General features: G+C 45.9%; 1 long non-coding RNA gene across 1 annotated transcript; it reads left to right on the forward strand.

The window, feature by feature from the left end:
• The first annotated feature begins 7,832 nt into the window (after positions 1–7,832).
• On the forward strand, positions 7,833–20,402 carry LOC138372093 (uncharacterized). Its single transcript, XR_011230713.1, has 3 exons — positions 7,833–7,975; positions 17,172–17,341; positions 17,458–20,402. It is a non-coding gene; the product is annotated as an uncharacterized lncRNA (long non-coding RNA).
• The last annotated feature ends 875 nt before the right edge of the window (positions 20,403–21,277 follow it).

Below are 21,277 nucleotides of genomic sequence, written 5' to 3' on the forward strand. Positions count from 1 at the left end.
TCCGTGCCTGTCTCCCTCCGTGCTTGCCTCCCTCCCTGCCACTCCCTCACAAGCTCTGCCTGCCCACCTCCCACTGATTTGTGGCAGACGTATCTTTGTAAATTAATTTAAAGGCTGAAGCGTGATTAGCTAGCTACATGTCGTAAAATCTCCTTATAGACATTTTCTGTGATAAAACAAGGTGAGTGAGGGTGGACAGATAAGGGAATACTGTTCTGTAAACCTCACTTGGTTTTCCTTCATCTGTGTCGTTATAGTTCAGTGACCCATGACTTTGAAAGTTTCAGACTAATAAATCATTTCTAAAACCAATGCTTTAATAGCTTTTTATTATCCTAATTAAACTAAACTAAATAAAACCGAAAATATACTGTAATATGATAGACATCTGCTATTTGAGAAATAATTTGTTATTGGAACAACTCCAGCGTGAGCGAGTGGACGGGTCTAATCCCTGTACACACACACCATGCGTTTCTCGTTTCAATTCGTCGCCACAGTTCAGTGACTACGGCTCCGAAATAATAAAATTAATAAATCATTTAATCAATGGTCATTTAACAGATGATGAGATTATACAAAATGTTACTGGCACCAGCACAGCCATACCCAGCACCAGCACAGTCGTACCCAGCACCAGCACAGCCGTACCCAGCACCAGCACAGCCGTACCCAGCACCAGCACAGCCGTACCCAGCACCAGCACAGCCGTACCCAGCACCAGCACAGCCGTACCCAGCACCAGCACAGCCGTACCCAGCACCAGCACAGCCGTACCCAGCACCAGCACAGCCGTACCCAGCACCAGCACAGCCGTACCCAGCACCAGCACAGCCGTACCCAGCACCAGCACAGCCGTACCCAGCACCAGCACAGCCGTACCCAGCACCAGCACAGCCGTACCCAGCACCAGCACAGCCGTACCCAGCACCAGCACAGCCGTACCCAGCACCAGCACAGCCGTACCCAGCACCAGCACAGCCGTACCCAGCACCAGCACAGCCGTACCCAGCACCAGCACAGCCGTACCCAGCACCAGCACAGCCGTACCCAGCACCAGCACAGCCGTACCCAGCACCAGCACAGCCGTACCCAGCACCAGCACAGCCGTACCCAGCACCAGCACAGCCGTACCCAGCACCAGCACAGCCGTACCAAGCACCAGCACAGCCGTACCCAGCACCAGCACAGCCGTACCCAGCACCAGCACAGCCGTACCCAGCACCAGCACAGCCGTACCCAGCACCAGCACAGGCGTACCCAGCACCAGCACAGCCGTACCCAGCACCAGCACAGCCGTACCCAGCACCAGCACAGCCGTACCCAGCACCAGCACAGCCGTACCCAGCACCAGCACAGCCGTACCAAGCACCAGCACAGCCGTACCCAGCACCAGCACAGCCGTACCCAGCACCAGCACAGCCGTACCCAGCACCAGCACAGCCGTACCCAGCACCAGCACAAAAGCAGCTGAAGCCAACACAGCAGCAGCGAGCACCAGCAAAGCTGATGCAAACATCTAAAAACATCGTGTGTGAAGTGAACAATTAGAATAAGTGTTAAATTCAAGTGTGTTCATAGTGTTAAAATTAAAGTTGCAATAATTCTAATGTACAATAGTTTTCAAGAACTGTATTGTAGTACTCAACATACAGCAAAACCACTTTTAATAATACAGTGCTAACGGCTTAATGCACTGCAGTACCTATTTACTGTAGATCATTCACAACTTCACAAAACTTCAAGATGGACATAACTCAAACAATAAGGTAAATACATGAATTACAGTATTTTTAGTAGAGTAGTAAAATATAGGTACAGTAGGTAATATGATACAATGCATTTTTATTGTGTACAAGAAAAAAAAAGACACTGATGCAAACACCTCTTGAAGGTCACCTCTTGCAACGAATCCAACGCTCCAACGAACTGGGGGTGGTCCCATATAGTACGTTGAATCGAGGTTGTACTGTATATAAAACACTAAACTGTAATGCCAATCCTGACCTCACAAGCTTCATAGAAGGTTGTAACAGAACCCATGAGCACCACACCAGAAATAAACACAGTTTTGATATTCCTAGAGTACGACTTAATCAAACTAGAAACGCTCTACAAATGAAGGGACCCAGATTGTGGAATGACCTTCCCAACCATGTTAAAGACTGTACCTCTCTCAACCAGTTTAAGATAAAAACGAAGCTATACCTAATAAATTCCCTGTAACCTACCTTACTCCTCTATTGTCAACCAATGTCTGTTTTTTTTAAAGAGCGCTGTTTGTCGACAGAATTGTATTTGTGCTGCTTTTTCAGCTATGTTTTCATTCCATGTTTTCATTTTATTTTTGTGCTCAATTAGTATTAAGCTCTAGTCATTTAAGTTTTTCATGCCCGAAACGCTTTGCGTAATAGTGGCTTTAGGCATTGTATGTACTAGCCCTATCTATAAATCCATCACCCTTTGTAAAATCTCTTGTATGTATGTACCTTACCTAACCCTTAAATGGCACATAGCTATATACCATTTGACACCCACAGGCGCATACCAAAAAAAAAAAAAAAAGAAAAAATATTTTTTCTTCCTAACCTGTAATTTGTGTTCACTGATCACGGGAAAAATAATAAAAAAATCGTAAGTGGAATATATTGCCCACTTTAGGGCGGGGAAGTGTGGCAAAAATCAGGCGCTGACTGAGCGTGCGTCCCAGGCGGTCTGTTGATCGCCAGCTGTCAGGCCAGAGTTTCCACAAAGAGATAATTACCTAATTATTTCAATGTCTCTTGATTGATTTTTTGTAGTTTTTTTGCTGTAATATTATTCAATAGTGTGTAGTGTGATATATTTATATAATAAAATGAGTGAATCATCGCTGTACTCAAAAATATGGTGTGCATATTGTTGATTCAATTATGTTCATCAAACAGTGAACAAATACTTTGTCGGTTATTACACTATATACACAGGTTATATATAAGTATCTGCATGTTTTCTTCACCATGACAAACCACTAAGGTGGTATGCTGAGTGGCAGTGACTGGCTGCCACTGGCTGCCACTCCCTACCTCACCTGACTTGACTTGCCACCATTCTCCACCCACCATACTGTTTTTGCTTTTATATACAGACGTTATATATAAGTATTTACATGTTTTGTTCACCATAACTGTACATCTAAGCTTGTATGGTGAGTAAAGGCTGAGAGACGTAGCTACTCACACAGTCAGCTGGTAGCGGCCGCCCTCAAGGCCAGACGCACTAATATTTCTCCTACAACAATACTGTTTGTGGTGTTATTACGCTATATACACACATTATATATAAATATCTACCTGTTTTATTCACCATACTTGTACAAGTAAACTGGTATGGTGCCCAAAGACCATCGTGGTCATCAGTAAACAAGATGATAAGTCCTGCAGACGACGCTCCTCCCTCACCAAAATGGCGGCTCCCAACCTCCTACTCTCGCTGTTATCTCACACTATACACACGTTATATATAAGTATCTACATTTGTGTTCACCATAGCGAACCACTAAGCTGGTATGGTGAGTGCAGTCAAAAAAGGTGGCCACACACACTCAAAAGACAACGCCACCATCCTCCCTCCCACAGCATTACTCCTCCCTCCATGACGCACAGCGCCAAATATCACCACAATCCTGCTATTATCAGAACCCTGGTCAGTTTTATCACAGTCAGGGGTCTTCTGTAATAATATTATTGCTACATAATAGCATGAACAAGTATATTATGGCATTTTTAGGCGATGCTGTGGTCACAAGCTGAACAGAAGTGCTGTGAGCTCATGCTGCGTGCATCAGGCTTGGTAGCTGACTCAATACTGAGGCCCCTAACACCTTGGAGTTTGGCCCACGATTTTTAAAAAAAATGGCGTCTGTTTACAAGAGCCCTGATGAAGGTGTGGTGAACCCCGTGTATCCGCGGGCCGTTTAAATCTTGCGTAGTACTCTAAAGCATCACATGATGCGATGCACAATTTACTGCAAGTCGGTCAAAGCATCATATGATGCGATGCGCAATTGAAGGGCTAAATAAACATTTGATTTGATTTGATTTTATTTGATACCAAAATGGAAGACGTAACACAAAAATTGATGTCAGAACACTGGAAAAAATATTTAGTATTCTAGTATTTCTTTTGTTTTTGGCTATGATGAATTGTTCTAAAATTAATGGTAATTACTGTACCGTAGTGTATAGGCCACTCCACATCCCCCTTATCCCCCCCAGGTTATCCCTCCCAACGCTCCCCTCTCTCCCGATACCAACCACCCATCCCACCCCCTCCTACACCATGCGCCTCGAGCCACAGCCGTACTGGATTAATATGGTACGGCCCGCAGCCTGGCTTTCATATCTGGACAATTCACTCCTTGTCTGGCTGACTGTCCGGATATTGCAACATCGGCAGCAAGTTAACCGGCCCAGATTTTTATTCGGACAAACACCTGATTTTCCGGCTCCTATGAACATTTTGGCCGGATATTGAGATAACTTTATCCGGTCACGATTTTGACCGTATAAGGGTGTTTTCCGGATATTCGAATCCCGGATAATTGAGTGTCTACAGTAATTATTTTGTGTAACATGGCATTGGAATTGAGCTGTGTTTTTATCATTCCGTAAATTTTGTGAGTATAGATTGTTTTTGTTTTTTATTTTGTTTTGTTTTTTAACTGTTTTTCTTATATTTCAGTGATGGGAACATCAGATCATTTAATGTTCCCAATTTTCTAATGGGAACATCAGATCATTTGGGAATGCATAAGACGAGGGAGTGGGGAGGGGATGGGGGAGTTGGGGATGGTGACGTGGGGACCAGGGAATGGAGAATGGTGGGGAGCACAAGGGGACATGGGGAGTGGGTGATGGTGAAGAGGATGAGGGGACGGGGGAGGGGGGGAATTGTCGTGCGGATGAGTTGATGGGGGAGTGAGAGATGGTTCGGATGCCAAAGGGATGGTGGAGTGGGGAATGGTTAGGAGGAGGAGATGGTGGGGAGGACTAGGGGACGGGGAAGTGGGGAATGGTTGGGAGGACGAGGGGACGCGGGAGTGAGGAATGGTTGGGAGGATGAGGGGACCGGGGAATGGTGGTGAGGACTGGGAGACAGGGGAAGGTTGCTGTGGCTCAACAACGCACATGTGTTGCTGAGCTACAGTAACGTGTGGCCAAGTACAGCTAGTAAAGAATAATGTATATTGGATTAATCAGTTCCAAACCACAAAAATAAATACTGTATAGTTATACAATAATTAAATGGAATAAATGCTAACACACTACACTTTACCTGTACTTCGGAGAGTTGATGGCATATGTGGAAACTAGTGAGGCAGAGGAAGAGAGATGTTCTTTGGCAGGGGAGTTCCCTAACATTAAAACTTCTGGAAGTTGTGCTTCTGATGTTCTTTCTCTTTTCTGTCTTTTTCTGTTTCCCTCATTACACTCACTGAATGCATTTCTTACAAGAAACTTGTTCAAGGATGATTGTTTTTGCCTGTGCATTAAAATGTTTTTAAAGTGAGACATAGCATTGTCATTTTAACAGATTTGTAACACAGTTTGTCAAGGTGATAATTTCAAGAAAAGGTTTACACTTTCCCTCATTTTGCACACATTTCTTTTAATAGAGAACTAGAGTTAGGCATATCAAACTCTGTAACAAGAGCTGACACTCAGGTACCACTCTCATATTTAGCTATGAGTTCTTTCTTCATCTGTATCGTGATTCTAACCATTTTTCTTTTTGATTGGCTCATATCACAAACTTTCATAGGTGACATGGTGACTTATTTACAATAAGAATATAAAAAATATCCAAGAGAAAAGTGTAGTAGGTTGTGCACTGACCAACAGCTATGGTGAAACTGATGCATCAGGGGATGCGTTTACATCTGAATGCCGAGCAAACAGACGAATTCCGAACATGAACACAGCGTCTGAATACCGAAAAGTGCGAATTATTAGCAGTGCAAACACCGAGGCTCCTCTGTACAAAGAAATTATGTAAATATTATGTAATTTGTATTAGTAAATACAGTACAATATTGTAATATTGCTTTTTGTTGTAAATTCTTCTAGCTTAACCAAATATTTTTTTCCACAGGATAACAACCCAGAGGAATGTTCAGTGTGTTTTAACAATTATGATGACAATCAGCTATGGCCTCGCACACTGCCTTGCGGACACACATTCTGCTCCCAGTGTATTGACAATGCTATCAAGAATGGGCAGCTGACCTGCCCCAGCTGCCGTGCCGAGCACGCTGCCACAGCTGCTACTCAGTTCCCAATTAATTATGGTATGGAGGCCCTTATCAGAAAACTAAAAGGTATCGAGGTTGTACCAGAGAAAACGTTACCAGCAAAACCCATTAAAGCTCCTGCAAGAGGAATCAGCAAGAAGTTACATTCCATGGTGGAGGAGCAGAAGAGCAGCATCAGCAGCCTCATTACTAGCTGTGAAGAGGTACTGTCCCAGCTGGGGGAGTATCGGGGGCAGCTGGGGGACTGGCAGACTCGCCACCTCCAGCTCCAGGACAGACTCTATGCTCTGGTAGAGCAGAACAAGTCAGCAATGAAGCTCTTGGAACTGGAGGATACCAGTGTGGTGGATATGACAACACAAGGAGAGGATGGGAAGACTCAGCTGCAGGCCATGTTGGGGAACCTCGACACAGTCAACACCCCACAGGAGGTTGACACAACCATAGACACAGCTCATGAGTGCAGCATGAAGGTAGAAGATTGGCTCCAGAAGTGCCAGGAACTCTTCCCAGATGTCAAGACTGTCCACACCTCAGTGAAGGTACGCTGCTGAAGGTCACATTGTTCTCACCCAACTGAGTGTAGTATTGCCTCTATATAAACACTTTTGACATGGAGACACATCAAGATGAGAGTAGACTTTATAGATAGGAAACTTTTTGCTCTAACACCTGAAACATTTTTATTAATAAAGTCAACTGTCATCTTGGTGTTTCTCTACACTGTGGTCAGTGTAGAAAAACATTACTTATATTGTCAAATTACTTTACTCAGTCTGATGCTTCATTATAGTCCAGTTACTTTATTCAGAGCCTGATGCTTCATTATAGTCCAGGTACTTTACTCAGAGCCTGGTGTTTCATTGTACTGCAGTTACTTTACTCAAAGCCTAATGTTTCATTATAGTCCAGTTACTTTACTTAGAGCCTGATGCTTCATTATAGTCCACTTACTTTACTCAGAGCCTGATGCTTTATTATAGTCCAGTTACTTTACTCAGAGCCTGATGCTTCATTATAGTCCAGGTTCCGCCATTAATGTTTGTGTTGGTAATGACGGGTGCAGGAGACCATCAGGGAGGCCCTGGAGATGATGACCACAGAGAGAGGTGCCACAGCTGACCCCGTACACCTGGGAGACTCAGCCTCCACCATTAATGTTTGTGTTGGTAAGGACAGGTGCAGGAGACCATCAGGGAAGCCCTGGAGATGATGACCACAGAGACAGGTGCCACAGCTGACCCCGTACACCTGGGAGACTCAGCCTCCACCATTAATGTTTGTGTTGGTAATGACAGGTGCAGGAGACCATCAGGGAGGCCCTGGAGATGACGACCACAGAGACAGGTGCCACAGCTGACCCCGTACACCTGGGAGACTCAGCCTCCACCATTAATGTTTGTGTTGGTAATGACAGGTGCAGGAGACCATCAGGGAGGCCCTGGAGATGACGACCACAGAGACAGGTGCCACAGCTGACCCTGTACACCTGGGAGACTCAGCCTCCACCATTAATGTTTGTGTTGGTAATGACAGGTGCAGGAGACCATCAGGGAGGCCCTGGAGATGACGACCACAGAGACAGGTGCCACAGCTGACCCCGTACACCTGGGAGACTCAGCCTCCAGCATCATGAATAAAGTTCAGAAAATCACTGGAGATATCCCCCAGAAGCAATTAACAGTAAGTTTCTGATTTCCTCTCATAGGTCATATCACAAGATATTGAGTTGTGTTTTTGAGGAGAGGAAGCCTGTTCTTTGGTTTATCGAGGTTCCTCAAGGTCAACTACTGACTTTCCTTAACATACAATGCACAATAGTTGCCTAACTCCTGGATAAATATTTACTGGTATGTGAACAGGGGCAACAGGTGAAAGGAAACATGTGATCCATTTCTGTCCTGCATGGTGATTAAACCTGTGATCCTCTGTTGAACCCGGGATGCGGGCCCCCTCACAGAGGCACAGAGAGCGGGTGACACTCTACCAAGTAGAGTGGTGGAGTGTCACCACTCTCCATCTTACCGGGAAAGCATCCAGGAAGACAGTAAACCAAAACAGACCACTGCTGGGTTCGAAGAGACTGAAGCCTTGAAACTGCCAACAAACTCCCAAACAATGCCAGAGCCAACCCCATGCCAGTAGAAGGGGGGCTGGAGCTACAGGTCCAACACCAACCCCTAGCCAGTAAAGGGGGGCTGGAGCTACAAGTCTAGCACCAACCCCCTGCCAGTAGAGGGGGGCTGGAGCTACAGTTCCAGCACCAACCCCCTGGCAGTAGAGGGGGGCTGGAGCTACAGGTCCAGCACCAATCCCCTGCTAGTAGAGGGGGGGCTGGAGCTACTGGTCCAGCACCAACCCCCTACCAGTAGAGGGGGGCTGGAGCTACTGGTCCAGCACCAACCCCCTGCCAGTAGAGGGGGGCTGGAGCTACAGGTCCAGCACCAACCCCCTGCCAGTAGACGGGGGCTGGAGCTACTGGTCCAGCACCAACCCCCTGCCAGTAGAGAGGGGCTGGAACTACAGGTCCAGCACCAACCCTCTGTCAGTAGAGGGGGCAGGAGCTACTGGTCCAGCACCGCCCCCCTGCCAGTAGAGGGGGGCTGGAGCTACTGGTCCAGCACCAACCCCCTGCCAGTAGAGGGGGGCTGAAGCTACTGGTCCAGCACCAACCCCCTGCCAGTAGAAGGGGGGCTGGAGCTACAGGTCCGGAACCAACCCCCTCCCCCCCTCCTTGCCAGTAGATGGGGGCTGGAGCTACAGGTCCAGCACTAACCCCCAGCTACTAGAGGTGGGCTGCAGTTACAGGTCTAGCACCAACCCCCGTGCCAGTAGAAGGGGGGGGGGCTGGAGCTACAGGTTCAGCACCATCCCCCTGCCAGTAGAGGTAGGCTGGAGCTACAGGTCCAGCACCAACCCCCTGCCAGTAGAGGTGGGCTGGAGCTACAGGTCCAGCACCAACCCCCTGTCAGTAGAGGGGGGTCTGCAGAAACAGATCCAGGACCAACCCCCCTGCCAGTAGAGGGGGGTCTGCAGAAACAGATCCAGGACCAACCCCCCTGTCAGTAGTGGTGGGCTAGAGCTACAGGTCCAGCACCAACCCCCTGCCAGTAGAGGTGAGCTGGAGCTACAGGTCCAGATCCAACCCCCTGCCAGTATAGAGAGGGACTGGAGCTACAGGTCCAGCACCTGTGGGAACCGACCTGTGAGATTTATATTTATTTAATTTATATGAATTTATATAGAATTTATATTTACGTTAATTTATATACTTCGATAGCAATTTGTATAATGATAAGTGGACTGTATTTCTGCAATAATCTCAATCTCACAAATCGATCCTCTACACATTAGGGGGGTTTATTAAATTAATATATATGCAGCCAATCAAACTACAGTAACTACATACATTGAAAAGGTTCCTTATCTTATAGTACAGCAGGTTAGTCCACCAGGTATAACTAGGGTGTAGACACCAAATTATCCTCTTTGAGGTAGCTTCCATCACCCAGTAACTGGTGCACATAATCTTGCATCCTCGTCTTGACCTGTCAAAAGTGCGCTAGCTGTGAAGCCAGATACCTATATATGACAACTATTTCAGAGAAAACTGTACATGGAACATGAAGACCTGGCTTAATTACCTTTAGTTTGAGGCTTCCACGTGATCTAACCGGGTCACCCTATATCCTGACATTAATGGCCATAAATGAATGATAAACGGGTTTCGGATAGACACTTAACTTGAATTTGTAGACAGCGTGTTGACAATGGTACACCTTTGGTTTCCATAACACTACGTCCAAGTAAATTTAACAGGAGCCGAATTTGCTCCCGTGTGAGCCTCTGGTCTCGTATAAACAATGGCTGCCCTCCTTCCTCACTCTGACACCTGGCTTACATTGTCCACATGTGAGAAAGTGATAGAAGGGTCACATTTACTCTACTTTAATATTGATAATTAAGTTAATTTATATAAGATGTTTTATGATGGTAAAGTCCAAAGACTAATGTATTTAAGAATAATTCCCAGCAGAATAGCTGGTGAATTATAATGGTATGTGGTGATGATATCCCGTTTTCTTTAGACGGTAATTCCACTACAAGTTACGTTTTTTATGGGTAACTTGTTTATACAATACAGCTATTATCTGTATGATTATTAAATGGTGTCGGATTTTCCGACATAATTCCCCAGGGGCTGCTCACGGGTCGAAGTCCTAATTAGAACAGACGAACACCGATACTCCTCCTTCGAATTATTAGATTAATTTGATGTTAGTAGTTAGTAATCACACGTTTGTGCGTCTGTTCGTACAGGACGGATGTCCCGTACTAGAGTTGCAGGGGTTAGAAGTCTAATGCGATTTCATTTCCCTGTCAACTCTTGAAAGGCTAATATTCAAGCCTTATTACATATTATTTAACCCAGAAGACTGGATGTGATCAAGTACTACAGTCAAGTATGATTCAGGGACTGCAGTGAGATCAGTGACATTAGATATAACTTGAAGTTTCTTCAGGTAACTGGTCACTGATATATAAACACTGAGGCCCATGGAATACATCTTGATTAAATAATAAATGTATCAAATCAGTCATCAAATTTATTGGGTTTAATTTAGTTAATTGATTCAGAAGATTGAATAGCTCATCATTAAAGTAAAGTATGGTTCTGAGACTGCAGTGGGTTCAGTGACATTGGTCGCAGTGACTTGTAGCTGTTTTAGGCTACTGTTCACTGATTTGCCACTGAGGCCTCATGAACTCATCTCCAGCTTTAAATGATGATACTAACATCAACCTCTGTTGGTATAGTCAGCTGTAATCTCCTTAGTATAATGCTACTGGAGAAATATAATCAGCTGACAAATTTAGATTTCTATTGGTATTGTTTATCTGCAGGCATAGGTCTCCTCAGGCTTGATACTGGGCCTGAGAGTAATTTACCTCCTGCAGAGTTTAACATGGTTATACCCTGATATTTAGTAGGGCTACCGATGAATCGATGACAATAGTCTGTCCCTACAAGGAGACCGAAGTCGGTGAGGTGATCAGACTTAATATTATCTGCCAATTTTATTCCTCTATTTCTCAGGAATTTGGCTGTTGCTCTCAGACCTTGAACTTGTAGGTCTACTGGTATTTTGTCCACCACAATGGCTTGTACTCGACAGACGTACCTGCCTAAGCGTACTGATGGTTGTACCACCTGGTAGACTTGAGGTCCTGCATCTGTTACAAACCCTGAGATGTTGAATGACATCTGGGCTACAGGCTCTAATTGTAATTCATCTGCCAACTTTTTAGTGATATATGTTCTCTGGGATCCTTGGTCAAACAACCCACGGGTATGGACCTTGGCCCTCTTATTCAGGATGGTAATTTGGGCAGTAGGCAAAGTCGTATTACCTTTAGACTTTGCCGATTGGGCACTGTTTGTTTGTTGCACCTTGCAGTACTGTACTGTGGTGGGAATGCTATCTTCCACCTTGGGGTTTGAAGACGTTGTTTTGGTGTCTCTGCACAATGCTGCATGGTGTTGACCTTTGTTACACCCATTACAGGTGTGTAATTGGGTATCACAGTCGTTGATGTTATGTTTCCTGAGGCACCTCGTGCAATGTTGCAAATCTTTGAGTCGCTCAACACGGGCGTCACTATCAGGAAAATTAGGGCAGTGGTACATTGAATGTTTCTCATTGCAGAACAAACATGTTCCATAGTTTCCAGTACCCTTTGGTGTCACGTTCTTGGGTGACACAGGAACTATAGGCTTGGAGGGTCCCACTGCATATACGCCCACACTGCCACTGTTCCACTTTGGTGTTGAATTATATTGTCTAGATTGATTTGGAGTACCTTTGGTACTCTGTGGTTTACTATTATTGGTTTCTGAGGGTTTACTTGGTGGTTTTAATTTGTCATGTGTTCGTAATTGATGAACTACTGACTTTAAACCTTCAGATATTTCATTCATGGATAAGATACTTTTATTGTAATGAGCACTCATTTGTCTCAATATGTCCCTAGGTATTTTCTCCTGGACAATTATTTTCAAAACCCACTCAGCCCCGTTTGTATCTGCTGTCAGGCTGAGGGCATTGATCAATGATTCTACCTCCAGCTTGAAGACTTGGAGTGAATCAGCTGAAGCCTCCGGTGGGGGTAAATGCAACAGCTCATGAACTAAATGTGATGTTCTTACTTCTGCATCAGCATAATTATCCTTGAGGAGTTTTACTGCCAGATCATAGCCGTCATTAGTTAATCTCAGATGGGATACTACTGTTTTAGCCTCACCTGATAATTGGCCTTGCAAATAAGAGAATTTACTACTCTTTGGTAAAGATTGTTTTGAGTCTACAAGGTCAACGAATTTGTTCCAAAATTCATCCCAATCTTCCTCATCTTTTCCTGAGAAAGTGGGTAAATTAATTGGAGGGAGTCGAGCTTCTGCTTGACTCGTATTAGATGCAACTGTTGCTGTTGTTGCTGTTGTTGTTGCCTTGTTCTGGGCAATTAATTTGACATAAGGCTGTAACGTGGCCTGAGTTTGATCTTCATAATTCGCAAGATCAACCATAATGTCGTCTATTTCTGTTTCTGATAAATTGGTGTTGGCAAGTTCAGCCACATATGTTGCTATTTGACATTTGATTTGCTCAAATTTACCTGCAGCTGCTTGATAATAGCTTTCCAGGTCAGCATAATCAACTTGAGATTGTTGTGACAAATCTTCACATTTCTTGATCTGTCTTGTTAAGTGGCCTTTAAGACCTGCAAGGGTTCTTTTCATTCTCCCTGCATTATCCATACTGGCTAGTTGGTGAAGCCTTGTGGGGCTTGGACTTGGGCTGCTCATAATACTGAACAAACACTAATGGTAGCCTAGGGTAAATTCTGAACTCACTAGGCAATAATCCTACCTCTACTAGAGGTTAGCACTTAAAATTAATACACATTATATATATACAATCATCCACACTAATGATTTGAGTGATAAACCAGTGTCATTGGAAGTACCTTTAGGTTAGCTCTTCTATATCACCCTAGGATGGTAGAGACACTAATTAATCACTCAAAGGTGTAATGATCATAAGTAAATTATTATATATACACAACTCAACTCGAGTTGATAAAAATTACACCCAAAATAGGGTCTGGACCATGCATTAATGGTGTTAAGTTGTTGAATATAGTACAACTGACTATGGTAATAATGGGACTAGGATGAACGATAATAGTTCAACTAGTCAATGGTTAATATCCTACCCTGTTGTGGGTTGGCAATTAGTAAATATTATACTGTGATCACTAGTGCAATTTATATTAAATAATTCTCTATTTTGGAGAAATAATATACACAATTATTGATAATAGCCTCTTAATTAGCCTCTATGAAACTTCGAATATTATCTAGAAGTATTAAATATTATTAGTGACCTCGCGAAATAAAGTCCACAAAATTCGTAGATAATCTCTCGCGAAATGTAACACCACGAAATCCGTGAACAAACTTGCGAGGACACAGCCACTAATTTGGCTGGCTTCTATATTAGCGCTGTCATTTCACGAAATAACACGCCACCAAATATCTGTGGGTGTGCATGAAACCGCTGACGAAGCTGAACTGGGCTGAGGGAGGCTCCTGAGCTCCCTCGAGGCTACGCTGCCGTCTTGACTGGCTTTGTTTAAATCACACTGCACTAGTATATTTAATGAATCCACTGGTTAACTTGTTCATCCGGTACTAAGATGACCAAATGTGGTTCAAAGGATCAAATAATCCGTCATCCGGTTCGAAGTTGACCAAATGTGGGTTCATAGGATCAAATAGTCCGTCATCCGGTTCGAAGATGACCAAATAATGTGGGAACCGACCTGTGAGATTTATATTTATTTAATTTATATGAATTTATATAGAATTTATATTTACGTTAATTTATATACTTCGATAGCAATTTGTATAATGATAAGTGGACTGTATTTCTGCAATAATCTCAATCTCACAAATCGATCCTCTACACATTAGGGGAGTTTATTAAATTAATATATATGCAGCCAATCAAACTACAGTAACTACATACATTGAAAAGGTTCCTTATCTTATAGTACAGCAGGTTAGTCCACCAGGTATAACTAGGGTGTAGACACCAAATTATCCTCTTTGAGGTAGCTTCCATCACCCAGTAACTGGTGCACATAATCTTGCATCCTCGTCTTGACCTGTCAAAAGTGCGCTAGCTGTGAAGCCAGATACCTATATATGACAAGTATTTCAGAGAAAACTGTACATGGAACATGAAGACCTGGCTTAATTACCTTTAGTTTGAGGCTTCCACGTGATCTAACCGGGTCACCCTATATCCTGACATTAATGGCCATAAATGAATGATAAACGGGTTTCGGATAGACACTTAACTTGAATTTGTAGACAGCGTGTTGACAATGGTACACCTTTGGTTTCCATAACACTACGTCCAAGTAAATTTAACAGGAGCCGAATTTGCTCCCGTGTGAGCCTCTGGTCTCGTATAAACAATGGCTGCCCTCCTTCCTCACTCTGACGCCTGGCTTACATTGTCCACATGTGAGAAAGTGATAGAAGGGTCACATTTACTCTACTTTAATATTGATAATTAAGTTAATTTATATAAGATGTTTTATGATGGTAAAGTCCAAAGACTAATGTATTTAAGAATAATTCCCAGCAGAATAGCTGGTGAATTATAATGGTATGTGGTGATGATATCCTGTTTTCTTTAGACGGTAATTCCACTACAAGTTACGTTTTCTATGGGTAACTTGTTTATACAATACAGCTATTATCTGTATGATTATTAAATGGTGTCGGATTTTCCGACAGCACCAACCCCTTGCCAGTATGGAGGGGAGTGAAGCTACAGGTCCAGCACCATCCCCCCTGCCAGTACAGGGGGGCTGGAGCTACAGGTCCAGCACCAACCCCCTGCCAGTATGGAGGGGAGTGAAGCTACAGGTCCAGCACCATCCCCCCTGCCAGTAGAGGGGGGCTGGAGCTACAGGTCCAGCACCAAGCCCCTGCCAGTAGAGGGGGGCTGGAGCTACAGGTCCAGCACCAACCCCCTGCCAGTATGGAGGGGTGTGAAGCTACAGGTCCAGCACCAACCCCCTTCCAGTAGAGGGGGGCTGGAGCTACAGGTCCAACACCAACCCCTGCCAGTAGAGAGGGGGGTGGAGCTACAGGTCCAGCACCAACCCCCTGCCATTAGAGGGGGGCTGGAGCTACAGGTCCAGTACCAACCCCCTGCCAGTAGAGAGGGGGATGGAGCTACAGGTCCAACACCTACCCCCTGCCAGTAGAGGGGGGGGATGGAGCTACAGGTCCAGCACCAACCCCCTGCCAGTAGAGGGGGGCTGGAGCTACAGGTCCAGAACCAACCCTCTGCCAGTAGAAGTGGGCTGGAGCTACAGGTCCAGAACCAACCCCCTGCCATTAGAGGGGGGCTGGAGCTACAGGTCCAGCACCAACCCCCTGCCAGTTGAGGTGGGCTGGGGCTACAGGTCCAGCACCAACCCCCTGTCAGTAGTCGGGGGCTGGAGGTAAAGGACCAGCACCAACCCCCTGCCAGTAGAGGGACGCTGGAGCTACAGGTCCAGCACCATCCCCCCTAATTGTAGAAGGAGGCAGGAGCTACAGGTCCAGCACCAACCCCCTGCCAGTAGAGGGGGGCTGGAGGTACAGGTCCAGCATAATGGGGTAGACACTGACCACAGGTGATAATGGGGCTGACACTGACCACATGTGATAATGGCGCTGACACTGACCACAGGTGATAATGGGGCTGACACTGACAACAGGTGATAATGGGGCTGACACTGACCACAGGTGATAATGGGGCTAACACTGACCACAGGTGATAATGGGGCTGACACTGTCCACATGTGATAATGGGGCTGACACTGACCACAGGTGATAATGGCGGTGACACTGACCACAGGTGATAATGGGGCTGACACTGTCCACAGGTGATAATGGGGCTGACACTGTCCACAGGTAATAATGGGGCTGACACTGACCACAAGTGATAATGGGGCTGACACTGACCACAGGTGATAATGGGGCTGACACTGACCACAGGTAATAATGGGTCTGACACTGTCCACAGGTGATAATGGGGCTGACACTGACCACAGGTGATAATGGGGCTGACACTGACGACAGGTGATAATGGGGCTGACACTGACCACAAGTGATAATGGGGCTGACACTGTCCGCAGGTAATAATGGGGCTGACACTGACCACAGGTGATAATGGGGCTGACACTGATCACAGGTGATAATGGGGCTAACACTGACCACAGGTGATAATGGGGCTGACACTGTCCACAGGTGATAATTTGGCTGACACTGACCACAAGTGATAATGGGGCTGACACTGTCCACAGGTAATAATGGGGCAGACACTGAGCACAGGTGATAATGGGGCTGACACTGACCACAGGTGATAATGGGGCTGACACTGTCCACAGGTAATAATGGGGCTGACACTGACCACAGGTGATAATGGGGCTGACACTGACCACAGGTGATAATGGGGCTGACACTGACCACAGGTGATAATGAGGCTGACACTGTCCACAGGTAATAATGGGGCTGACACTGACCACAGGTGATAATGGGGCTGACACTGACCACAGGTGATAATGGGGCTGACACTGACCACATGTCATAATGGGGCTGACACTGTCCACAGGTGATAATGGGGCTGACACTGTCCACAGGTGATAATGGGGCTGACACTGACCACAGGTGATAATTGGGCTGACACTGACCACAGGTGATAATAGGGCTGACACTGACCACAGGTGATAATAGGGCTGACACTGTCCACAGGTTGAGGACCTCCGCAGGATGAGGGAGCCCGTCAAGAGGCTGGTGGAGGCTGGCCGGGTGTTGGCCGTCCAGGAAGACCAAGATGGCCGCCGCTCCGCCAGGATAACTCTACAAGACGGACAACTGTACCTCCACCCACTCCTGCGTCAGCCCATGCCCATACCCTCCAGGTTACTTTATTACACACACTAGTCTTACTGACATTACTGACTTACTGAGTTGTGATAACTAATATGATAACATTTTGTAATACTGTTATCAGCATGATTTATTTCATTTTCTGCAGGAGAGTGAGGTTGTGGGCGTGCTGGAGCCCTCCTGCACCCTGGCATTCCTTGACCTCGGGTGGGCGGGGTCAACAAGAGGGCGGGTCACCATCCGGCTGAGCCCTGACACTCCGCTGGCCAGACAGTTTGTGTTGTTGTGTACGGGCCAGCGGGGCCACACCTACCGCAACACTAAACTGTTGGGGGTGTGGTACAAGGGTGAGCCGGGGGAGTGTGTGGGGGGCGGAGACTACGAGAGTAATGATAGTGAGGGAGGAGCCCCACTGCTGCCTTACCTCCAGGGGCAGTACCCGGGGTATGGCCGAGCAGGAGCTGTGTGGGCCTGGGGTAAGCTGGGGAGTCCCAGGTGTGCCCAGTTTGGCATCACCACCAGGGACCTCCAGGGGGGTCGCCGGAGGTTATATGCCTTTGGTGATGTGGTGAGCGGCCTGGATGTGGTGAGGGCAGCAGTCAACCACAGTGACATTACGGAGGTGACTGTGGTGGACTGTGGTGTTGTGCTGCCACTCTAGTTCACTGTACTATCACCATCACTACTGTGGTGTTGTGCTGCCACTCTAGTTCACTGTACCATCACCATCACTACTGTGGTGTTGTGCTGCCACTCTAGTTCACTGTACCATCACCATCACTACTGTGGTGTTGTGCTGCCACTCTAGTTCACTGTACCACCACCATCACTACTGTGGTGTTGTGCTGCCACTGTAGTTCACTGTACCACCACTATCACTACTGTGGTGTTGTGCTGCCACTCTAGTTCACTGTACCATCACTACTGTGGTGTTGTGCTACCATTGTAGTTCACTGTACCATCACTACTGTGGTGTTGTGCTGCCACTCTAGTTCACTGTACCACCACCATCACTACTGTGGTGTTGTGCTGCCATTCTAGTTCACTGTACCATCACTACTGTGGTGTTGTGCTACCATTGTAGTTCACTGTACCATCACTACTGTGGTGTTGTGCTGCCACTCTAGTTCACTGTACCATCACCATCACTACTGTGGTGTTGTGCTGCCACTCTAGTTCACTGTTCCATCACTACTGTGGTGTTGTGCTGCCACTCTAGTTCACTGTACCACCACCATCACTACTGTGGTGTTGTGCTGCCACTCTAGTTCACTGTTCCATCACTACTGTGGTGTTGTGCTGCCACTCTAGTTCACTGTACCACCACCATCACTACTGTGGTGTTGTGCTGCCACTCTAGTTCACTGTACCATCACCATCACTATTGTGGTGTTGTGCTGCCACTCTAGTTCACTGTACCATCACCATCACTACTGTGGTGTTGTGCTGCCACTCTAGTTCACTGTACCATCACTACTGTGGTGTTGTGCTGCCACTCTAGTTCACTGTACCACCACCATCACTACTGTGGTGTTGTACTGCCACTCTAGTTCACTGTACCATCACCATCACTATTGTGGTGTTTTGCTGCCACTCTAGTTCACTATACCATCACTACTGTGGTGTAGTGCTGCCACTCTAGTTCACTGTACCATCACTACTGTGGTGTTGTGCTGCCACTCTAGTTCACTGTACCACCACCATCACTACTGTGGTGTTGTACTGCTACTCTAGTTCACTGTACCACCACCATCACTACTGTGCTGTAGTGCTGGCACTCTAGTTCACTGTTCCATCACTACTGTGGTGTTGTGCTACCACTCTAGTTCACTGTACTATCACTACTGTGGCGTTGTGCTGCCACTCTAGTTCACTGTACCACCACCATCACTACTGTGGTGTTGTGCTGCCACTCTTGTTCACTGTACCATCACCATCACTACTGTGGTGTTGTGCTGCCACTTTAGTTCACTGTACCATCACCATCACTACTGTGGTGTTGTGCTGCCACTCTAGTTCACTGTACCATCACCATCACTACTGTGGTGTTGTGCTGCCACTCTAGTTCACTGTACCATCACTACTGTGGTGTAGTGCTGCCACTCTAGTTCACTGTACCATCTCTACTGTGGTGTTGTGCTGCCACTCTAGTTCACTGTACCATCACCATCACTACTGTGGTGTTGTGCTGCCACTTTAGTTCACTGTACCACCACCATCACTACTGTGGTGTTGTGCTGCCACTTTAGTTCACTGTACCACCACCATCACTACTGTGGTGTTGTGCTGCCACTCTAGTTCACTGTACCACCACTATCACTACTGTGGTGTTGTGCTGCCACTCTAGTTCACTGTACCGCCACCATCACTACTGTGGTGTTGTGCTACCACTATAGTTCACTGTACCATCACCATCATTACTGTGGTGTTCTGCTACCACTCTAGTTCACTGTACCTCTACCATCACCATCACTCCTGCATCACCATGGACTGCGTGTTTTGATTCCAATGTAATTTAAGGACACACCTTTATCACTATATCATTATAACTTCACTGTCTTTGGTATTTAACACTTTGGTATTTATACTTTGGTATCATATACCTGACAATCCTGGCTGTATCACCATCAATGCTATATCTTCTCAGTACTGTAACCTATCATTGCTGTATCACTATAGCTTCACTATCACCTTTGTATACCACCATCACCTCAGGCCCCACACTTGGGGTCATATACTGACCATGTTGAGTAACAAATTGTTGGTGTCACCATATGACAGCTGATGTCACTGTTATATCACCAACAGCTCACTTTCACATAACACTATCACTGCTACACCAACATCATTTCACTTTCTCTGCATTATCACCTCACAGTAATAGATTTCCTCCTTACATTTACTAATACTGTAACCCCGCGATTATCCGGGATTCAAACATCCGGAAAACGCCCTTATACGGCCAAAATCGTGATCAGATAAAGTTATCACAATATCCGGCCAAAATGGCCACAGGAACCGGATAAAAGCTGGTTTGGCCGGATGAAAATACGGCCATACCGTATTAATCCCGTCTGTGGCTCTAGACGCATGGTGGAGGAGGGGGGTGGGGTGGGTGGGTGGAGGTGGGAGGGGTGCATCAGGAGGGACCACCTGGGTACAGGAATTACCAATAATTTTAGAACAATTAATCATAGCCAAAAACAAATGAAATAACTACTAGTAATTATGTAATAACAAATAAATAAGTTTCCTAAAAGCATTGTGCACAGGCTGAAGTTTCCTTCAAAAATATTGTGAATTTTTTTCCTCCTGGCAGCCTACGTAACACGCTATCCCAAGTGGACCCGTCCAACACTGGTCAACCCATGTGCGTCCGTCCCTCGTGTTATACACAGTGCTGCGCCATTAGTGAAATATTTTTTTAAATAACTTTTTTATTTTCATAGTAACTTTGAACATTTTTGGCCAAGACTATGTCTGGTAGCAGCATCAATCGTTCTGGAGGTGTTAAGAGGAAGAAAGTTGTCCTAACAATAAAAGACAAGTCACAGTTATACACCTCAACCAGTGCGGCCTCACAGTGTTGCGCCATTAGTGAAATATTTTTTTAAATAACTTTCTTAATTTTCATAGTAATTTTGAACATTTTTGGCCAAGAATATGTCTGGTAGCAGCATCAATCGTTCTGGAAGTGTTAAGAGGAAGAAGATTGTCCTAGCAATTAAAGACAAGTTACGTGTTGTTCAACCAGTGAGGCGTCACAGGAAGCCAAGCTCCTTCAACAAGTGAGGCATTACAGGCAAGCCAAGCACTTTCAACAAGTGACGCGCCACAGGCAAGCCAAGCGCTTTCAACAAGTGAGGCGCAAGCAAGCGCCTTTAACAAGTGAGGCGTCACAGGCAAGCCAAGCGCCTTCAACAAGTGAGGGCATGCAAGCGCTTCAACAAGTGAGGTGCAATCAAGCG

The sequence above is a fragment of the Procambarus clarkii genome, chromosome 37 (assembly GCF_040958095.1).
Source record: "Procambarus clarkii isolate CNS0578487 chromosome 37, FALCON_Pclarkii_2.0, whole genome shotgun sequence".
In the NCBI taxonomy this organism is placed as follows: Eukaryota; Metazoa; Arthropoda; class Malacostraca; order Decapoda; family Cambaridae; genus Procambarus; species Procambarus clarkii.